We start from the raw sequence: 20,289 nt of genomic DNA, 5'->3' as shown, positions 1-20,289 counted from the left end.
CAGAGGTGATCCTGGCAATTACAGCCCAGTGAGCCTAACTTTGGAGCCAGGCGAATAGGTTGAAATGATAATAAAGAACAGAATCATCTCTCACCAATCTAGTAGAATTCATTGAGGAGGTCAACAGACATCTGGACAAGGGTGATCCAGTTGCTATAGTGTATTTGGGCTTTCAGAAAGCCTTTGACAAGGTCCCTCACCAAAGCCTCTTAAGAAAAGTAACATGTATTCAAAACAGACTTTGAAGAGAAGAAATGTTATGATATAAAAAGTCCAAATGAACAGAGATGCAAAGACTATTTTCACAAAGGGAATATTATTACAAGCTGCTACAAGCCATATTGACGTAAGGTTGTAGAAAAAAATATTATGTGATCAAATAATTATGGAGTCATAGATTTTAAGGCAAGAAGGGACCATTCTGATCACCTGCTCTGAACCCTTTTCAATCTGTTAACAACCTTTTTGAAGTGTGGACACCGGACCTAGAAACAGTGCCCAATGATGTTCTCTCCAAGCTTCACACCTCTCTATTTCCACTCCCTATTCCCCTGCTTGTATATTCAAGGAGGTCACTTGTTTTCTCCATCACCACACTGCAGTGGGACCTCATGTACAGCTGGTTACACATCATCACTCTGAGTTCTCTTTTGAGTCAGTGCTTTCTAAAACAGAGCCCCCCCATCCTGTAAGTATGATCTACAACCTTGGTTCCTCGATGTAGGACCTCGCATTTAGTTGTAATCAACTGCAAGTTGCTCAAGTGAGCCCAGTTTAGCAAGCGATTGAGATCGTTTTATAGGACTGCCCTGTCCTAATCATTACTTGCCTCTCTGCCAAAACATATGTCCCCCAGACTGAAATCTCCCATGAGAACAGAGTTACACAATAGAGAATCTCTCACAATGCAATTGCACCAGGGGAGAGAACTATGGCTCTGTGTGTAACCCAAACATCCCTGATTTTTGGAATACTCAGTGCTTTCTTCACATCATTTTTTTGTCTTTTGATAGAATTAAATAGTTCTCTTCTAAATGACCAGCCTCACTCGGCTCTCACTAATACGGGTGTAAATCCAGAATCATTCCAGGTTTACACAAGTGTAATTGACAGCAGATTTCGCCCCAAGCTTTACATTTACTTTAAAAATCTCCTATTTAGAAAGATCCTTGATTAGCTTTAATCTAAACTGCCCCAGCTCACCTGAACGCTGGCTGCGTCTCCTTCCCTCAGCACATGCTGAAGTCACACACAAACTGCAGGACTCTGCACTCAGCCGGGATCAACTGGGTGAGAGTATTTATACCTCCTAATGACCCCCTGCTGACTTTACTCCCCAGGTGGGAGGTGAGAGACTTGGGTCTCTATAGAGGTACGTTTGGTGGGGGCTCGACCTGTTCAGGGGGGCCGGGTGTACAGTGCTAAAATAATATGAGATCTGAGCTGTGTTCTATTTCCAGAAATAAAAAGTAAAATGCGGTCGTAAATAATTTGTATTTTATATTAGAGGGAAAAATCAAACAAAAAATGTCCAGAGGAAGCGGGAGAGAGAAGACTCATAAAATATTTAAACAAGTCACGTAACTGAACCCTTCTAGTATCTCTGTGCATCAGAGCGTTTGAAATCTAAGTTCGCTTGCTTCCAGGCTCTCTGCCTAGGATTCATATAAATGCTACTGTCTCTCCTCTCCAGGGCTATACCCCACGTGAGCACTTTTACTTGCTTGCTTTATGAAATGAAGATTTAAGCTAGTTCAATAAACTCTTTAGGAACTTCTGACTACAAGCAGTGACTGAATACCCATCCAACGTGTGTGGCTAAGATGACACCTCTCTCACTATAAAACGTCTACGATCTCCCCATCTGCTTACACAGATCCTGGAATGTAATTTTACAGCTTCGACTTTGCTTCTAAACGTGTATACTAGTTTTCTTTATATTACGTGTGAAAGACAGCTCGAAATGTGAATTCAGGTGATTTCTGCATTACGAAGAGTATTTGAAAGAAGTCGCTAAATCAGGGGCCCCCAAACTTTTGAGGGTCGTGCACTCCCCCTTATCCCTGTCCTCACGCCCCCTCCAGAGCTGGGCTGGGAACGGGGCTGTGGCTCGGGGGTGAGGGGGGTAACGCGAACAGGGGTGTATGGGGGATGAGGCTGGGTCAGCAGCTGGGGGTGGGTTTGGGGCTGGGAGTGTGACCGTGGCCAGGGGACAAGGCTGGGGGTGGGAGCAGAGCTGCAGCTGGGCTGTGATGGGGACCAGCAGCTGGCATGTGGACAGTTGCAGCTCCGCTCCTGGCCTCGCCACCAGGCTGGGAATTGAGCCATGGCCAGCGGCCGAGGCTTGGGCTGGCACAGGGCCAGGAGTAGAGCAGCCACCAGGCCTTGGTGGGGACCGGCAGCTGGGACCTCAGCTGGGTGAGGAACCCTGCGAGGCTAAGGACGGGGCCCGGTGCAGGGCCGGGAGCCGGCGACATGGCTGTGGGCGGGAGCGGAGAAGAGCTGGGGGTGGGAATAGGCTGGGTCGTGCTCCCTACCCACCCACCCTGTGGGGGTGGGCCCGGGTCCTGCTATGCCCCGCCGGACGTTCCTCCATGCCCCCCCAGGGGAGCGCGCCCCACAGTTTGGGGATCTCTGCTCTAACTGTAAACGTGGTTATTAGAAACTGTGAGTTATAAATGTACAAACCAGTTGGTCAGACAGCAAATATGAGAAAAGTGTTTGTACAAGAAGAACAACGTGTGACTCAAAACAGTGGGGGCGTCCCCTCCTTGAATTGGTACCAAAACAGTTATGACGAGTTACCCTCCCAGGCTTTGCTTCTCTATGCTCTAAACTATACTGACCTGGGATAAAATCACTTGTATTTCAACAGCCTAAAAACACCCCCTTTGCCCACTAAACACTGACACCAGATTAACTCTAGAGGGCAGTGTCTGGTGGTACACGGTTCAATTATGTACAAAATGGCGTCTTCTCTTTTGAAAACAAAAGAAGGGATTTCAGACCCGACAAGGCGTTTTTTATGGAATTCGATAACATCAGAACAACAAAACGCTGCTCTGAATTGTTCTGAGCGCCCGGCACTGAGACTCTCTTCTGAGAGGCTCCTGGCTAATTTAGTGCATTCCCCACATCTGCTCTTCTCTGGATTTCTGAATTCCGAAGCATGTTCTTCAAAAATAACCCTAAGGAAATCACCAGGCCTCAGTCAAGGCATGCAACACGTGCTTTGTATTTCGCCACGTTCAGGCAAAAATCCTGTGTCTCCGAATATATCTGGGAATTCATAAGTGACTGCCAATTCAGTGAGGTCTGGGTTTCCTGGTTCTACTGTGTTCTGATTTTTACTGGCTGGCAGAGCAAATCACCTGAAACAAAGAGATCAGCGCCGACCTGGATAATCCCCTGCAGAAATGGCCTCTTTTTCCTCCAGTCACCTACCCACAGTGTGCTCACCGCGGCCTTCCCATGCTATCCCCCCGCATCCGCCCTGCAGTCTCCGTGTGTACTCAGTTGATGTGTTTATTTCAAGGCTTTCGGCACCTGTTTCCCACCTTTGCGCCATCTTAGTGGTCTACACACCAGTGGTTCTCTCCTCAATAATTCCAGGTTCAGCCACCCAGTCCCCCCACATGTACATATCCTGCTAGCCAATTTCTACCTCCTCTTTCCTCCCATGATGAACCTCATCGTGTGCGGTGTGAAAACCAAACAGATTCATGGCTGGGTGCTTCTCCTGTTCCGAGGGAAAAGCTTCTAGGCTGACCAGGAGGGGGCTGCTGAGTGATCAGGAAGCAGATGATGCAGGAGAGGTTTTCTGAGTAACTTAGACAGCATGTTAGGGGGGCTTTGTGTACGTTGGGATGGGAACTCCACCTCCGACTCACAGGGAGAAATACACCGTCTCCTGTACGAGCTTAGCGCTGCTGGTCAGAAGGTGATTTTGGCCATGACCTTGTCATCACTCGACCCTGTGTGTGGAGTGTGTAGGAGTGTGAAGGCTCCTTGCACGTTCTCTTGCTTCGCTGGAACATCTGGCCTTTATTATTGATACACCCAGCTACAGCCACGGTTGTGCATGCTGCAGGAACCAATGCTGTATCTGCCCCAGAGGTTCAGTCACTTCTGAGATGTAGCAACACACCAGGGGCCATTTAGGCACCAGAATAAGTGCTTAGTGCTGGGCTCTTCTGTCCCATACGTGCCACCATGGAAACTGCTGGTGCCAACCTTTTTTTTTTTAAACCTGGCCTTAGTTGTGGTGTTTGAACATTTGAGAGTTTGTCCCCAGTGGTTTAACCCTACTACACAGCAGCAGAATGCATCAGGTCGAGGGGTGGGGGGGAGGAAAGGTGTATCTGCCTCAAAGAGCACTTCAAAACTCCCCAAATCCTTACCAGAGTGATCTCAGGCACAAAGTATTTAAAGTTCACTTTCTGATACTGTCAATAAATAAATGAAACAGAGTATTGTGTGTGTGTGTGTGTGTGTGTGTGTGTGTGTGTGTGTGTGTGTGTGTGTGTGTGTTAATAAAATCCTCATGAAAAAGTCTTGCTCTACTTTGCTATCACCTTTGCTCCTGTTGTCTAATATATGCTGGATAGCATATAGATCTATATCACATTCATAATCTGTATTATCTGCACCGTATCTATACTAGTAGTACGCATTAACTACCAATAACATTAACCACAAATTCCGTAGCAAAAGAACTAGATAAGTTAAAATAAGAACTAGATATAGTCATGGAGGATAGGTCCATCAATGGCTATTAGCTATGTTGGGGAGGGATGGTGTCCCTAGCCTCTGTTTGCCAGAAGCTGGGAATGGGCGACGGGATGGATCACTTGATGATGGCTCACCCAGTGAGGAGGACTTTAAACTAGGTTTGAAGGGGGCAGGTGGCCAAAGCCCACAGATAAGTCAAGAACATGGAGACCTGGAAGAAGGTTTGGAATTTGGGGGAGCATAGGCTGTTATAGCAAGGAAAAAGGAGAGACAAGACAGAAGGGGGGGTGGGGAAGCAAATCAGTATCTTAGATGTCTGTATGCTAATGCAAGAAGTATGGAGAATAAGCAGGAAGAACTTGAAATGCTAGTAAATAAACACAACTATGACAGAGTTGGCATCACGGAGACTTGGTGGGATAAAATGCATGACTGGAATATTGTTACAGAAGGGTATAACTTCCTCAGGAAGGACAGGCAGGGAAAAAAGGAGGAGTTGTTGCCTTATATATTAAAAATGTATACACTTGGACTGAGGTTGAGATGGAAATAGGAGACAGACTTGCTGAAAGTCTCTGGGTAAGGATAAAAGGGCTACAAAAAAGTGATATCATGGTAGGGGGTCTACTACAGACCAGCTAACGAAGAAGAAGAGGTGGCTGAGGCTTTTTTTAAACAACTAACAAAATCATCCAAAGCACAGGACTTGGTGGTGATGGGGGACGTCAACTACCCAGACATTTGTTGGGAAAATAACACGGCAGGGCACAGATTAGCCAATGAGTTCTTGGAATTTATTGGAGCCAATTTTTTATTTCAGAAGGTGGAGACAGATACTGGGGAGAGACTGTTCTAGATTTGATTTTGACAACTAGGGAGGAACTGGTTGAGAATTTGAAAGTGGAAGGCAGCTTGGGTGAAAGTGGTCATGAAATGATAGAGTTCATGATTCCAAGGAATGGTAGGAGGGAGAACAGCACAATAAAGACAATGGATTTCAAGAAGGCAGATTTTAGCAAACGCAGGGAGTTAGTAAGTAAGATCCCATGGGAAGCAAGTCTAAGGGGAAAAACAATTGAAGACAGTTGGCAATTTTTCAAAGAGACACTATTAAGGGCACAAGAGCAAACTATCCTACTGCATAGGAAAGATAGGAAGTATGGCAAGAGACCACCCTGGTTTAACCAGAAGATCTTCATTGATCTAAAACTCAAAAAAGAGTCCTACAAAAAGTGGAAACTCAGTCAAATTATAAAGGATGAATATAAGCAAATAACACAAGTATGTAGGGACAAAATTAGAAAGGCCAAGGCACAAAACGAGATCAAACTAGCTAGAGACATAAAGGGTAACAAGAAAACATTCTACAAATACTTAGAAGCAAGAGGAAGAGCAAGGACAGGGTAGGCCCATTACTCAATGAGGGGGGAAGAATAATAACAGAAAATGTGGAAATTGCAGAGATGCTCAATGACTTCTTTTTTTTGGTTTTCACCGAGAAGGTTGGTAGTGATTGGATGTCTAAAATAGTGAATGCCAGTGAAAATGAGGTAGGATCAGAAGAGGCTAAAATAGGGAAAGAACAAGTTAAAACTTACTTGGACAAATTAGATGTCTTCAAATCACCAGGGCCTGATGAAATGCATCCTAGAATACTCAAAGAGCTGACTGAGGAGATATCTGAGCCATTAGCAATCCTCTCTGAAAAGTCATGGAAGACGGGAGAGATTCCAGAAGACTGGAAAAGGGCAAATCTAGTGCCAATCTATCAAAAGGAGAATAAGGACAACCCAGGAAATTACAGACCAGTCAGCTTAACTTCCGGAAAGATAATGGAGCAAATAAGCAAGCAATCAATTTGCAAACACCTAGAAGATAATAAGGTGATAAATAACAGTCAGCATGGATTTGTCAAGAACAAATTGTGTCAAACCAGCCTGATAGCTTTCTTTGACAGGGTAACAAGCCTTGTGGATGGGGGGAAGCGGTAGATGTGGTATATCTTGATTTTAGTAAAGGTTTTGATACTGTCTTGCATGACCTTCTCATAAACAAACTAGGGAAATGCAACCTAGATGGAGCTACTATAAGGTGGGTGTAAAACTGGTTGGAAAACCATTCCCAAAGAGTAGTTATCAGTGGTTCATAATCATGCTGGTAGGGTATAATGAGAGGGGTCCCACAGGGATCAGTTCTGCGTACGGTTCTTTTCAATATCTTCATCAATGACTTAGATAATGGCATAGAGAGTACACTTATAAGTTTGCGGATGATACCAAGCTGGGAGAGGTTGCAAGTACTTTGGAGGATAGGATTACATTTCAAAATGATCTGGACAAACTGAAGAAATGCTCTGAAATAAATAGGATGAAGTTCAATAAGGACAAATACAAAGTACTTCACTCAGAAAGTAACAATCAGTTGCACAGATACAAAATGGGAAATGACTGCCTAGGAAGGAGTACTGTGGAAAGGGATTTGGTCATGGACCACAAACTAAATATGAGTCAACAGTGTAAGGCTGTTGCAAAAAACCAAAACAAACATCATTCTGGGATGTATTAGCAGGAGTGTTGTAAGCAGGACACAAGAAGAAATTCTTCCACTCTACTCTGCACTGATTAGGCCTCAACTGGAGTATTGTGTCCAGTTCTGAGGGACACATTCCAGGAAGGATGTGTCGCCAAATTGGAGAGAGTCCAGAGAAGAGTGACAAAAATGATTACGTATCAGAGGGGTAGCCGTGTTAGTGCGTCTGACAAAGTGGGTATTCACCCACGAAAGCTCATGCTCCAATACACCTGTTAGTCTATAAGGTGCCACAGGACTCTTTGTTGCTTTTTAAAAATGATTAAAGGTCTAGAAAACATGACCTATGAGGGAAAATTGAAAAAAATGGGTTTGTTTTGTCTGTCAGGGTGGTTAAGCACTGGAATAAATTGCCTAGGGAGGTTATGGAAACTGCTTCATTGGATATTTTTAAGAGCAGGTTAGAAAAACAACTATCAGGAATGGGATAGATAATACTTAGTCCTGCGGGCAGCAGCCAGAGCCCAGCATCTAAAAGTTGCACCTACAGCCTCCAGTTCGACTGGCTGCACTCCCTCCGCCACCAGACGCGTCATATCTTCCAGTCCGTCAGGCTGCTCCCCCCAGACTGAGCCTCCGTCAGCTCCGAGGCTCGCACAGACACTGGCTTCTCCAGTCCAGAGCACCAGCTAGGTCGGGGGGGATGGAGCTGTAGAAGTGGGTGTCCTTGGTATATTGAACACAACAGCTCCTGTTTCCCCTCCCCCCCCCACCCACTCAGCAGCTTCATGTGCACTTTGTACAGGAGAGAGGGCAAACAACCCCCCTGTACTATCGCCCATGAGAGTTCCTCATCGTCCCCGTCATAAAAACAACAAGGAGTCTGGTGGCACCTTAAAGACTAACAGATTTATTTGGGCATAAGCTTCTCCCTTCTCTACATGGGCCAATATATATTTATGTCTGTAGCTGTAATTTTCACTCCATGCATCTGAAGAAGTGGGTTTTTTACCCACGAAAGCTTATGCCCAAATAAATGTTGGTCTTTAAGGTGCCCCTGGACTCCTCGTTGTTTTTGTGGATACAGACTAACACGGCTACCCCGATACTTGCTGTTATCATAAATGTCTCCTATAAACCTCAGGGCCGCCTGTGCTTAATATCCTGCCTGTTTAGTAGCTTTCACCCTATTTTTAAAGCGGCAGAGCAGCAGAAAGGCACCACAGGAGTGTACAGGAGGCTGGAATTAGTCCTACATGGCTTGGAACCTGTCTTTTCCCGAGTCCCATCCCCCCAGCAATCAACAGCTCGTGGGAAGGTTTTGCTTTTGCTTCCCAAGCTGACCCCAGAATGGACAGCCTGGCTTCCTGCTCTGGAAGCTGCTCCCACCTTCCATCTGCCCAAGCCCCAACCCGCTACTTCTTGGATGAAGCATATTTGTTTCGGTGAGGCTTCCTTACCCAGCGGGGGTTGGTTGGTTGCAGGTGGGAGATCATAGAAATGCAGGGTTGAAAGTGTCCTCAAGACGTCATCTGGTTCTGTCCTCTTGTAGACTGAGGCAGGGCCAGGTATACCTAGAGCAGCCCTGACAGGTGATTGTCCTGCCTGGTCTTAAAAACCTCCAGTGACGGGATTCCACAACCTCCCTTGGGAGCCGTTCCAGAGCTTGACCCCCCTGAGAGTTAGAGAGTTTTTCCTACTATCTAACCGAAATCTCTCCCTTGCTGCAGATTAAGCCAATTACTTCTTGTCCTACCATCAGTGGACATGGAGAACAACTGATCCCCATCCTGTTGTGATGAACTTGGAGTATTTCGTAATATGTCTGAGTCCTGTGTGTGTCTCAGTTTCCCCTGTGTGCTGTATTGTTACCCAGTGGGGGTGGGAAAGGACTGTTTGCGCCCAGGGCAGGCTAAGGGCAGGTCTACACTTAAAATGAGGCATCAGCGGAGCTGCACCGATGCAGCTGCCCCACCATAGCGCTTTAATGAAGACGCTCTTAAGCCGATGGGAGAGAGCTCTCCCATCGGTGTAGTTAATCCATCTCCCCGAGAGGCGAGGGCTATGTCAGTGGGCGAAGCTCTCCCACCAACATAGCGCTGTCTTCATGGGGGGTTAGGTCGGTGTAACTGCATCGCTTAAGGCCGTGGATTTTTCATATCCTTGAGTGACATAGTTATATGGAGATAGGTCTGTAGTGTAGACAGGACCTTAGGGACATAGGTATAGGAGTCTCCTAGCTGTCTGGGCCTTAGTCTCCATATCAATGGAGCATTTGAGAAAACAACAGCAAGTCAATCACCAAGCTATTGGTACCAAGCACCCAATGCCTCAGAGGGAGATGGACTTCCCTGCTGAACAACAATCGCCCACCTGTGATCAAAGGACTGGACAGGTGTGAGGTGCGGGGGATAAGAGCTGGCTGCTGGAAGAGGCTGAGGATCTCACCTGGACTCTGACAAGGGCAGTCAGACTGGGAGACCAACAGAGCTTGAACCAAAGGGTTACTACAGCTTGGCTGGGCTCTGAGCTAACCAGAATGAACTGTGCTTTAACCTTCAGTTCTCTCTGCTGCCATAAAGACTACCTATGCCGTGTTCCAGTCAATGAATAAACCCTACTGGTTTGTGAATGCCGCTGCAAACGCTGGGCGAGGAGCACGGATCCCTGACGTGTGGACGAGCCGCCATCAGGGGTCTGCCTCAGTCGGACTCACTGAACAGAGCTCGTGGGGTGAGGCAGGAGAGCTGAAAACCCAGCGGTTCAGTTTAAGGAGATGGTGAAGCCGTGTGGCTCACGCTGGAGGAAGAGGAAGACCCCGAGGGGATCCGGTCACCGACGGGATTCTTCCTAGAGACTGTTCCAAAACCGGGGGAACTGCAGCACTAATCCTGTGGATCCGGGACACCTGTTATAGCCCATGATTTCTGACATTGATGTCTGAGACAAACACTGAACATTCTGAGTAAAGAAATGAGATAAAAATATTGACACGAGTGTGAAAATGTAAATGTAATTTCTCCTGTAAACATGGCCCTTTCAGACGCAGGGGAATAAGAGTGTCTGGGCCAGTTCCTCAGTATCAGCGGAGTTACGCCAGTTTACACAAGCTCCGGCTTGGTGTTTTAGGGGCATCGGAGCATTTTCACCTCTACTCTATAGAATGGCTTGAAAAAAGTACAGCGTCAAGTTTCTCCACCAAAATGTGAACCGTGGGGCAGATAGAACAACTAGGATGTACAAACATGCCCCCGGGAAAGTAGTTCCAGGAGCAAACAGGAGTGCTTAAGTATGCTAATGAGTAACGTACAGGTGTCCTTAATTTGCATGCGTTTGGAAAAAACTGAACATGACCATAAGGTGCTTGAGAGTATATGTCCTTTTCCGGATCTTTGGATGTCCTATTCCTATCTGAGGATTTGCAGAATTCATCTGTCTCGCATAATTTTGTATTTTCCCAGATAAAAAACATTTTGCCTCAGAAGTCCTGCAGTTCTGCTTTTGCCGGCCAGAGGGCGCTGTGGCGCCAGACGAGCAAGCTGCGTTCATGCCGGCTGGTCTAGCGCCACAGCGGCCTCTGGTGGAAAAAGACGGAACTGCAGCACTTCTTAGGCAAATTTTTTTTTCTGTGGGAAAATACAAAATTCTATGCCCGGTGCTGTAGAATTCCCCCAGAGCAGAGTTCATCACAGCACCCAGCCTATAGAGCCAGGTTAGGACAGAGTGGGGCACACAGGGCTGCTGGGGGGTTCCGAATGGCTAGTGGGGTGGAGGACAGACTGGAGCATGGACTCAGGAGCTAGTGGGGTGACTTGAGCCTGGGGATGGGGGCGGGGGGCTGCAGGGACAGGGGCAGACATGCCTGACTGAATGGGAGAGGCTTGGGGGTCAGCCAGGGTCTGCACGGGGGAGGCTCCCCAACTCCCTAACATTCCAGTCCCTCCCCACTTCCCCCCCGCAAAAAAACCCTGTTCCATACTTCCCCCAGCCACACCCAACACCCCTCCAGGTTCATGGCAGGCTCCTTCCCTCTCCCTCAGCTCCTCCATTATCCCCGACTCCCCCAAGCCTTTGCACTGCTTCTGACAGGTGCAGGAAATACAGTTCTGTATCAGAGGGGTAGCCGTGTTAGTCTGTAGCCACAAAAACAATGAGGAGTCTGGTGGCACCTTAAAGACTAACAGATTTATTTGGGCATAAACTTTCATGGGTAAAAAACCCACTTCTTCAGAGTGAAAATTGGAGTGAAAGATGGAGTGAAAATTACAGACACAGGCATAAATATACTGGCACACAAAAGAAGGGAGTTACCTCACAAGTGGAGAACCAGTCCAGTGTTGACGGGGCCAATTCAGTCAGGGTGGATGTGGCCCACTCCCAATAATTGATGAGGAGGCCTTAATACCAAGAGAGGGAAAATTGCTTTTGTAGCGATCCAGCCACTCCCAGTCCCTATTCAAGCCCAAATCGATGGTGTTAAGTTTCCAAATGAATTGTAGCTCAGCAGTTTCTCTTTGAAGTCTGTTTATGAAGTTTTTTTGTTGAAGGATGGCTACTTTTAAATCTGTTATCCAGTGTCCAAGAAGATTGAAGTGTTCTCCCACCGGCTTTTGTATGTTACCATTCCTGATGTCCGATTTGTGTTCTTTATTCTTTTATGTAGAGCCTGTCTGGTTTGGCCAATGTACGTGGCAGAGGGGCATTGCTGGCACATGATGGCATATATCACATTAGTAGATATGCAGGTGAATGAGCCCCTGAGGGTGTGGCTCCTGTGGTTGGGTCCTATGATGGTGTTGTTAGAGTAGATATGGGGACAGAGTAGGCAACGGGGTTTGTTACAGGGATTGGTTCCTGGGTTAGTGTTTCTGTGGTGTGGTGTGTATTTGCTGGTGAGTATTTGCTTCAGGTTGGGGGACTGTCTGTAAGTGAGGACTGGCCTTTCTCCCAAGGTCTGTGAGAGTGAGGGATCGTTTTCCAGGATAGGTTGTAGATCGTTGATGATGTGCTGGAGAGATTTTAGCTGGGGGCTGTATGTGATGGCCAGTGGTGTTCTGTTATTTTCCTTGTTGGGCCTGTCTTGTAGTAGGTGACTTCTGGGTACCCGTCTCGCTCTGTCAATTTGTTTCCTCACTTCCCCAGGTGGCTATTGTAATTTTAAGAATTCTTGATAAAGATCTTGTAGATGTTTGTTTCTGTCTGAGGGATTGGAGCAAATGTGGTTGTATCTTAGGGCTTGGCTGTAGACAATGGATCATGTGATGTGTCCTGTATGGAAGCTGGAGGCATTTAGGTAAGTACAGCGGTCAGTAGGGAAGCGCTGGTCTAAGTCAACATAAAAATGTTGGCATATTATGCAGCCATGCAGGTGCCAATAGCAGATCTGTATTGTAATTTAAATGAATTACACAGTGTTCTCTATTAACAGGCCTCGTAAGGAATCTATTTGTAAAAAAAAAAGTACCAGAATCTTTTTTTTTTTTTTGGTCTGTATTGTTACAGACATACTCGCTGACAGATATGTAGAAATAAATTACCAAAATAATCGTAATTGGCATGATTCTATGGTGTTATTTTGGCAAATAAAATATGCAGACATTTGCAGAATTTTCAAATATTGTGTGCAGAATTTTTAATGTTTTGGTGTAGAATTTTAATGTTTTGGCACAGAATTCCCCCAGAAGTACCAGATGTAAGATCATGTGTCATTTATTCCTTTTTTGGCAGCTATTATTTATTCTCCGCTATTAAGAGACTGGTGTCGTGTATTCCACTCTGACATGGTGTATCAGTGTCATCCATGGAACTGAAGTTAGGAGGTCATATGCTGTGTTCAGTGCTAGATGGAAATCTGTTGATTTCAATTCCAGTTCCAGGGACTGGTGGCTCTCTTAGGCCACCCTGAAGTTCCTCAGGCTTCTGGCAGGAAGCGAGGCTGCTGGAATCTGCTGCGTTTGGGTGGCTGCCGCAGGATCTGATGAGGAGGGCAGGGGAGAGGGCTGGCTTACCCAGACTCCTCTCTTGTTCCCCTGTTGGTGCCACTCTAGCTGTGGCTGTTGGACGAAAGGGAAACTCCAGGGACTGGCTATGTGCCACTGTGATCTACACTGGGTTTGCTTTGAGTACAAGGATGCGTGGGGAATTGTCCTGCTTGTGGAGTGATGTTCTGGATTGGCCATATGGGTTATTAATTATTGCTTCTGTTTGGAATGACTATGCAGCTGGCTAGATGAAAGGTCCTATCAGTGTGTAGTTCTTTGGAACAGCCTTGTGATCCTTTGACGGATTTGCTTGGTTTTCACCCCATACACTATTGGGTTGAGTACCGGGGGCACCAGCAAGTGGACGTTGGCCATTACGACATGGATGTTGGAACCGTGTATCTTCCCAAACCTGTGTACCATGGACAGGCCAATGAATGGCACGTAGAACAGGAAGACGGCACAGACGTGGGAGATGCAGGTGCCCAGCGCTTTGAGCCGGGCCTCTTGGCTCAGACTCAAGGCGGCTGTGAGAATGAAGACGTACGACAGGGAGATCAGCAGGGAGTCCAACCCAATGACAGAGGTAATAACAATCAAACCGTAGATGATATTGACCTTTATATCGGCACAGGCCAGCTTCATCACGTCCTGGTGCAAGCAGTAGGAATGGGAGAGGACTCTGGAGCTGCAGAAGGGCAGCCTTTTAATAAAAATGGGCAAGGGGGCCATCACGGTAGCTCCTCTGATTACGGATAGACTATGCCATATCCCTGACAGGAGGGATTAGACTTTGGGGGTATGGTTGGACATGGTGGCTGGGGCGCAGAGAGACTACTGATCATCCCCCCGCCCCCAGAAGGGGGTGTGGATGGACTATATATTTTTCCTTTTATGAATAAATCTTTAGATTTTAGATTCTAAAGGATTGGCAACAGCGTGATTTGTGGGTAAGATCTGACTTGTATATTGACCTGGGTCTGGGGCTTGGTCCTCTGGGATCGGGAGAACCTTTTTTCTTTTACTGGGGTATTGGTTTTCATAACCATTTGTCCCCATAACGAGTGGCACTGGTGGTGATACTGGGAAACTGGAGTGTCTGAGGGAATTGCTTGTGTGACTTGTGGTTAGCCAGTGGGGTAAAACCAATGTCCTCTCTGTCTGGCTGGATGGTTTGCCGGAGAGGTGGAAAAACCCCAGCCTTGGGCTGTAACTGCCCTGCTGTGAGCAATTTGTCCTGAATTGGCACTCTCCGTTGGGTCCTGCCAGAACCAGCATCGTTACACTCCATCTTAAAATCAGCTGGGTTGTTTGCTCCCCACTGCTCCTGTTGGGCGGCTGTTCCAGAACCTCCCTCCTTGGATGGTCAGAAATCTCCTTCTCCTTTCCAGCCTCAGTTTACCCAGTTTCTCCCTGTTTGTTCTTTTCCCAACACTGGCCTTTCGCTTCAGGAGCTCGTCTCCCTCCCTGGTGTTTACCCCCCACCACCTCCGTATTTATAAAGCAATCAAATCCCTGCTCGGGCATGTGTTGTTTTAGGCTAAACGAGCCCAGTTCTTTAGTCTCCTTGTAAGCCAGGCTCTCCATTGCCCTGACCATCCTAGGAGCCTTTCTTCACACCTGTTCCATTCTGAATTCTTCTTTCTGGAACAGGAGTGATCAGAATTTTACACAGGATGCCAGAGGAGGTCTCACCAGTGTCGGGTATAAGGATATTAACACTTCCCTATCTCGCCTGACACATTCTAGGATCTCATTTGCCTTGTTCACAGCCGCATCACAACGTGGCTCACAGTCATCCTGGGACTGACTAATACACCCAGATCTTTCTCCTCCTCTGTTGTTTCCAACATACCCATGGCTTTATAAAGAGGGGTGAAGTGAGTAGAAGCAGGGTGGTGACCTTACTTCTGTATTTGGCATTGGTGAGACCAATGCTGGAATACTGCATCCAGGTCTGGTGCTCAGATTGAAAAATTGGAGAGGGTGCAGAAAAGAGCCACAAAAATGATTGAAGGGTTGGAGAAAATGCTAGACAGAAACTTCAAGAGCTGAACCTGCTTAGCTTATCCAAAGGGAGACAGAGCTGACTTGATGACAGTGGAGAAGCACCTTCACATGGCAAAATACCAGCTACAAACGGGCTCTTTAATCTAGCAGGGAAAAGTATAACAAGAACAAGTGGCTGGAAACTGAAGCCAGACAAATTAAATTTGGAAATGAGGCACACATTATTAACAGCGAAGGTGCTTAACCAGTGGAACAAACTCCCAAGGGAGGTGGTGGATTCTCCTGCTATCTCCAAACCAAGACTGGATGCCTTCCTGGAAGATATGCTTTAGAGGAACACATGTTTTGCGTTAGTCAAACACAAGTCATTGGGCTCAATACGGGGGTAACTGGGAGAAATTCTGCAGCCTGTGATATACAAGAGGTCAGACTAGATCAGTGGTTTTCAAACTTTTTTTCTGTCAACCGAGTTGAAGAAAATTGTTGATGCCCACGACCCAATGGGGTATGAGGGGTTTGGGGTGTGGGAGGGGCTCAGGGCTGGGGCAGAGGGTTGGGGTGCTGGGGTGAGAGCAGTGGGGGTGAGGGCTGTGGGATGGGATCGGGAATGAGGGGTTAAGAGTGTGGGAGGGAGCTCAGGATGGGGCATGGGATTGAGGTGAGGGAGCGGGTCAGGGCTCTGGGCTGGGGATGCTGGCTCTGGGGTGGGGCCGGGGATGTGGAGTTTGGGGTGCATGAGGGGGCTCTGGGTTTGGGGGTGGCTCAGGGCTGGGGCAGGGGACTGGGGCTCGGAGTTGGGGCAATGGAAGTGTGGAGCTGGTGCTCATGGCGAGGGCAGAGTGCAGAGCTCTATTGCCCCCCCGCCTAGTAGCCGGACCCGCTGCTGGCCACTTCTGGGGCGCAGCGCGGTGTCAGAACAGGAAGGGACTAGCCTGCCTTAGCCGGGAAGCACTGCCGACGGGACTTTTATCAGCCCCATCGTTGGTGCTGACCAGAGACGCTGTGACGCAGTGCCTTACATTCCCTGACCCAGTACTGGTTGCAACCCACAGCTTGAAAACGACTGGACTAGATGACCTAATGGCCCTTCTGGCCTTAAACTCTATAAATCTGTGAATCGTTGTCTTGAGTGGATCGTTATCTTGGATGCAACTGGAAGAAGTTGCTCCTCTGATTGCTTATGTGCAGTCAACAAGAATATACGTTGGCCAAGCACACATTACTAAATGGCAAAATAAATAAATGAATGACTAGTCCTTAAATACACCTACCAATACTAACAGGCACTCACCACATCTCAGTTCCCTTATGAAGACAGGCTCTGAGTATCTTCTTCCGGCACTTTGAGAAGTCTCCTGTGCTCAGCCCTGTAAACCCTGTCTATGCTAAGAGATCAATTCTGCCAGCAGCTGTCAAACCCCATCTCCTACTGAAGTCAAGGGGAGCTAAGGGTGTTCAGCATGTCCGAGGACACCCATCATCTTGCGGGAGACGGGTAGTTTTCTAAACTCAACACGAGTAGAGCTGGCAGAATATGTGTCTCAAAACAATCAAGCTCAGTTTAAGGACATTTCAGCCAGCATTGTCCAAACTCACCAGGGTCTGCCAGTAACGGACGCCGAGAATTCTCCTTGCTTCATCAGATAGGAAAACTCAGTGGGTGCTGCGTACTGCCTGGGTTTGCCTTCTGTCAGGCTTACTGCGTTGGGTTATTTATCAGCTTTCCGAACCGCCCACCAGGGCATGGCTCAATCCGCTGGGAATTTCATTCTGATCCAGTGCATGTTGCAGATAAACATGCTTTGCCTCTCTGCCTCTCCCTCGCTTCCTGAGACCCAGGACACGGGAATTATTGTGGTTACCACTTATATGGCACCTGTCATCCGGAAGGATCCCGAAGTCCATTACAAACCGATTAAAGACGTGTGTAGACTTATGTCTCTGGTCACCAAAATATGGCCTCCTCTCAGGATAGGACCTCAGTTTTTTAATAGCAAATTTCAACGCAATAGTTCTGGACAAGACGTAAAGAGATATTGTGTCTTTCTCCTTTTGCTTCAACGTTTTTATTGAACAAAGAGGTAAAAGAGAAATGAAATACGTAAAACATATAAAGCTGAGTACATTATACAGCTGTATTCATTGGATCATAACATTCTATTCCATTCTAAGCTCTTGTGCCATGTCTATCCTGCAGCATCTGAGCACCTCCCAGCAGTGCATAAGGCGATGTGACTGGCATCTGTCCCTTATTGTGCCTTTTCCATTCCTCGCCCCAGCGGGACATTCTGAGATATATTTTTTTAATGAAACACATAGGCTGGGATTTCCAAAAGTGCTCAAGCGACTTAGGAACAAAAATCCCATTGAAAGGCACTTAGAGCTCAGTCAGACAAATTGGAGAAATGGTCTGATGTAAACAGGATAAAGTTTAACAAAGACAAATGCAAAGTGCTCCATTTAGGAAGGAAAAATCAGTTTCACACATACAGAATGGGAAGAGACTGTCTAGGAAGGAGTACGGCAGAAAGGGATCTAGGGGTTATAGTGGACCACAAGCTAAATATGAGTCAAAAGTGTGATGCTGTTGCAAAAAAAGCAAACACGATTCTGGGATGCATTAACAGGTGTGTTGTGAGCAAGACACGAGAAGTCATTCTTCCGCTCTACTCTGCGCTGGTTAGGCCTCAACTGGAGTATTGTGTCCAGTTCTGGACACCGCATTTCAAGAAATATGTGGAGAAATTGGAGAGGGTCCAGAGAAGAGCAACAAGAATGATTAAAGGTCTTGAGAACATGACCTATGAAGGAAGGCTGAAAGAATTGGGTTTGTTTAGTTTGGAAAAGAGAAGACTGAGAGGGGACATGATAGCAGTTTTCAGGTATCTAAAAGGGTGTCATAAGGAGGAGGGAGAAAACGTGTTCACCTTAGCCTCTAAGGCTAGAACAAGAAGCAATGGGTTTAAACTGCAGCAAGGGAGGTCTAGGTTGGACATTAGGAAAAAGTTCCTAACTGTCAGGGTGGTTAAACACTGGAATAAATTGCCTAGGGAGGTTGTGGAATCTCCATCTCTGGAGATATTTAAGAGTAGGTTAGATAAATGTCTATCGGGATGGTCTAGACAGTATTTGGTCCTGCCATGAGGGCAGGGGACTGGACTCGATGACCTCTCGAGGTCCCTTCCAGTCCTAGAATCTATGAATCTATGAACCTAGGTGCTTTTGAAAATCTTGGTGGATGCGTTAGCCTATCTTCGCCTATGCATTAGTGATAGATGGCCCCTGAAAGAACTGTCTCTCCTGCCTAAATAAGCTGTACTCTTGCAGTATCTGTAGATACATGTATGTGTAGACAGACAGTACTGTACTTGTGTTAGTATATAGGCCTGTTTGTTAGCCTGGGATAGGGTTTGTTAGTATAATGGGAACAGGGGAGGGTCTACAGCTACTTAACAAGTGTCTGAGCCATCCAGATCTCCCCATAGGGCAATCTCTTGTAACCGTGCCTCTGTGGACCACAACCGAGAATGCCAAATTCAGGACAAACTGCTGAGAAGTAGGGCAGATACACCCCAAGACTGATGGCTAATCCCCCATAGGATATACCAAACCAGCAACAAAAATAAACTTCCGTTTCACCACACTGGCTAACAAGAAGTCATAAAAGCAGTTTCCTTAGGCATTCCAGTCCTTGAATTACCACCAAAAACACTAGACTTAGAGATGAGTGGTTCTTTAAAACCAATCTCTTTAAATAAAAGATTCTTCTGTTCTCAAATGACCAGCCACATACCCAGGTCAATATATAACTTAGATCTTTCCCAAAAATCACGCTGATGCCAATTCTTTAGTATCTAAAATCTAAAGGTTTATTCATAAAAAGAAAGAAAGGTGAGAATTAAAATTCGTTAAAGGAATCAAATACACACAGTAATTGCAAAGTTCTTGGTTCAGGCTTGTAGCAGTGATGGAATAAACTGCTGGCTGGATATATCTCTGGTTGCTTCCAAATCATTGGAAGGACCTCAGTCCCTTGGTTAGAAGGCTTCCATTAGTGTAAGTCCATAGTCCAGAGGCTTGAACAGGAAAGAGGGAAAATGGAGGTGTTTCCAGGTCCTTTTATAGCTTCTGCCATGTGCCGGAAAACCCACTGTTTCAAACAAAGCCCCCAGCACAGCTAGTGGAAAATCACAGGTGACAAGATGGGGTTTGGAATCACACCGGCAAGTCACATGTCCATGCATAGTTTTGCTTAGTCACAGCAGGAAAGTCCATTATCTGTAGATAGGCATCTCCCATGGTCCATTGTGAGTTAAGTGTCCTTTTGATGGGATTCTCCATTTGAATAGTCCCTCCAAGATGTGCTGGTTAACTACCTTGTGGGTGTTACCCCAGGAGCAAACATTTGAAATCCAGGTACAGAGCCAATACTCATACCTTCAAACACAAAATATATACATGCACACAGATAGCATAATCATAACCAGCAATTCATAACCGTTTCATAGACATCTTACATGCCACAGTTTGTACAAGAGTTGTTGCAAATATATAACAGTGGTTGCAACAATGATCTACATGGTCATATTTTAATCAGATAACGTCACACCTCTCTATCCAGGTCCCTGTGTTGGTTCCCATCACCACAGTTTTTCAGAATGAATGTGTGCTCTCAGGTTAGGTTCATTCTTTGTGTTATTTGTGTTGTAGCAGTGCCTGGGGGCCCCAGTCACGGACCAGCTGTTGTGCTAGGCGCTGTACAAACACAGAACAAAACGACAGTCCCCATTCCAGAGAGCTTCCAATCTCAGTGTAAGACAAGAGAAGACAGGTGGATACAGAAGACAAAGTGGAGGCAAGTCTCTGAGTGGCTCCTTCGTTATCAATCTTAAGTTATAGATTCATGGATTCTAAGGCCAGAAGGGACCATTGTGATCATCTAGTCTGACCTCCTGTGTAGCACAGGCCAGGGAACTGCCCCAGAATTATTCCCAGAGCAGGTCTTTTAGAAAAACATCGCATCTTGATTTAAAAATGG

Source organism: Malaclemys terrapin, chromosome 1 (assembly GCF_027887155.1).
Source record: "Malaclemys terrapin pileata isolate rMalTer1 chromosome 1, rMalTer1.hap1, whole genome shotgun sequence".
Lineage (NCBI taxonomy): Eukaryota > Metazoa > Chordata > Testudines > Emydidae > Malaclemys > Malaclemys terrapin.
Note: the sequence above shows the minus strand (reverse complement) of the source record.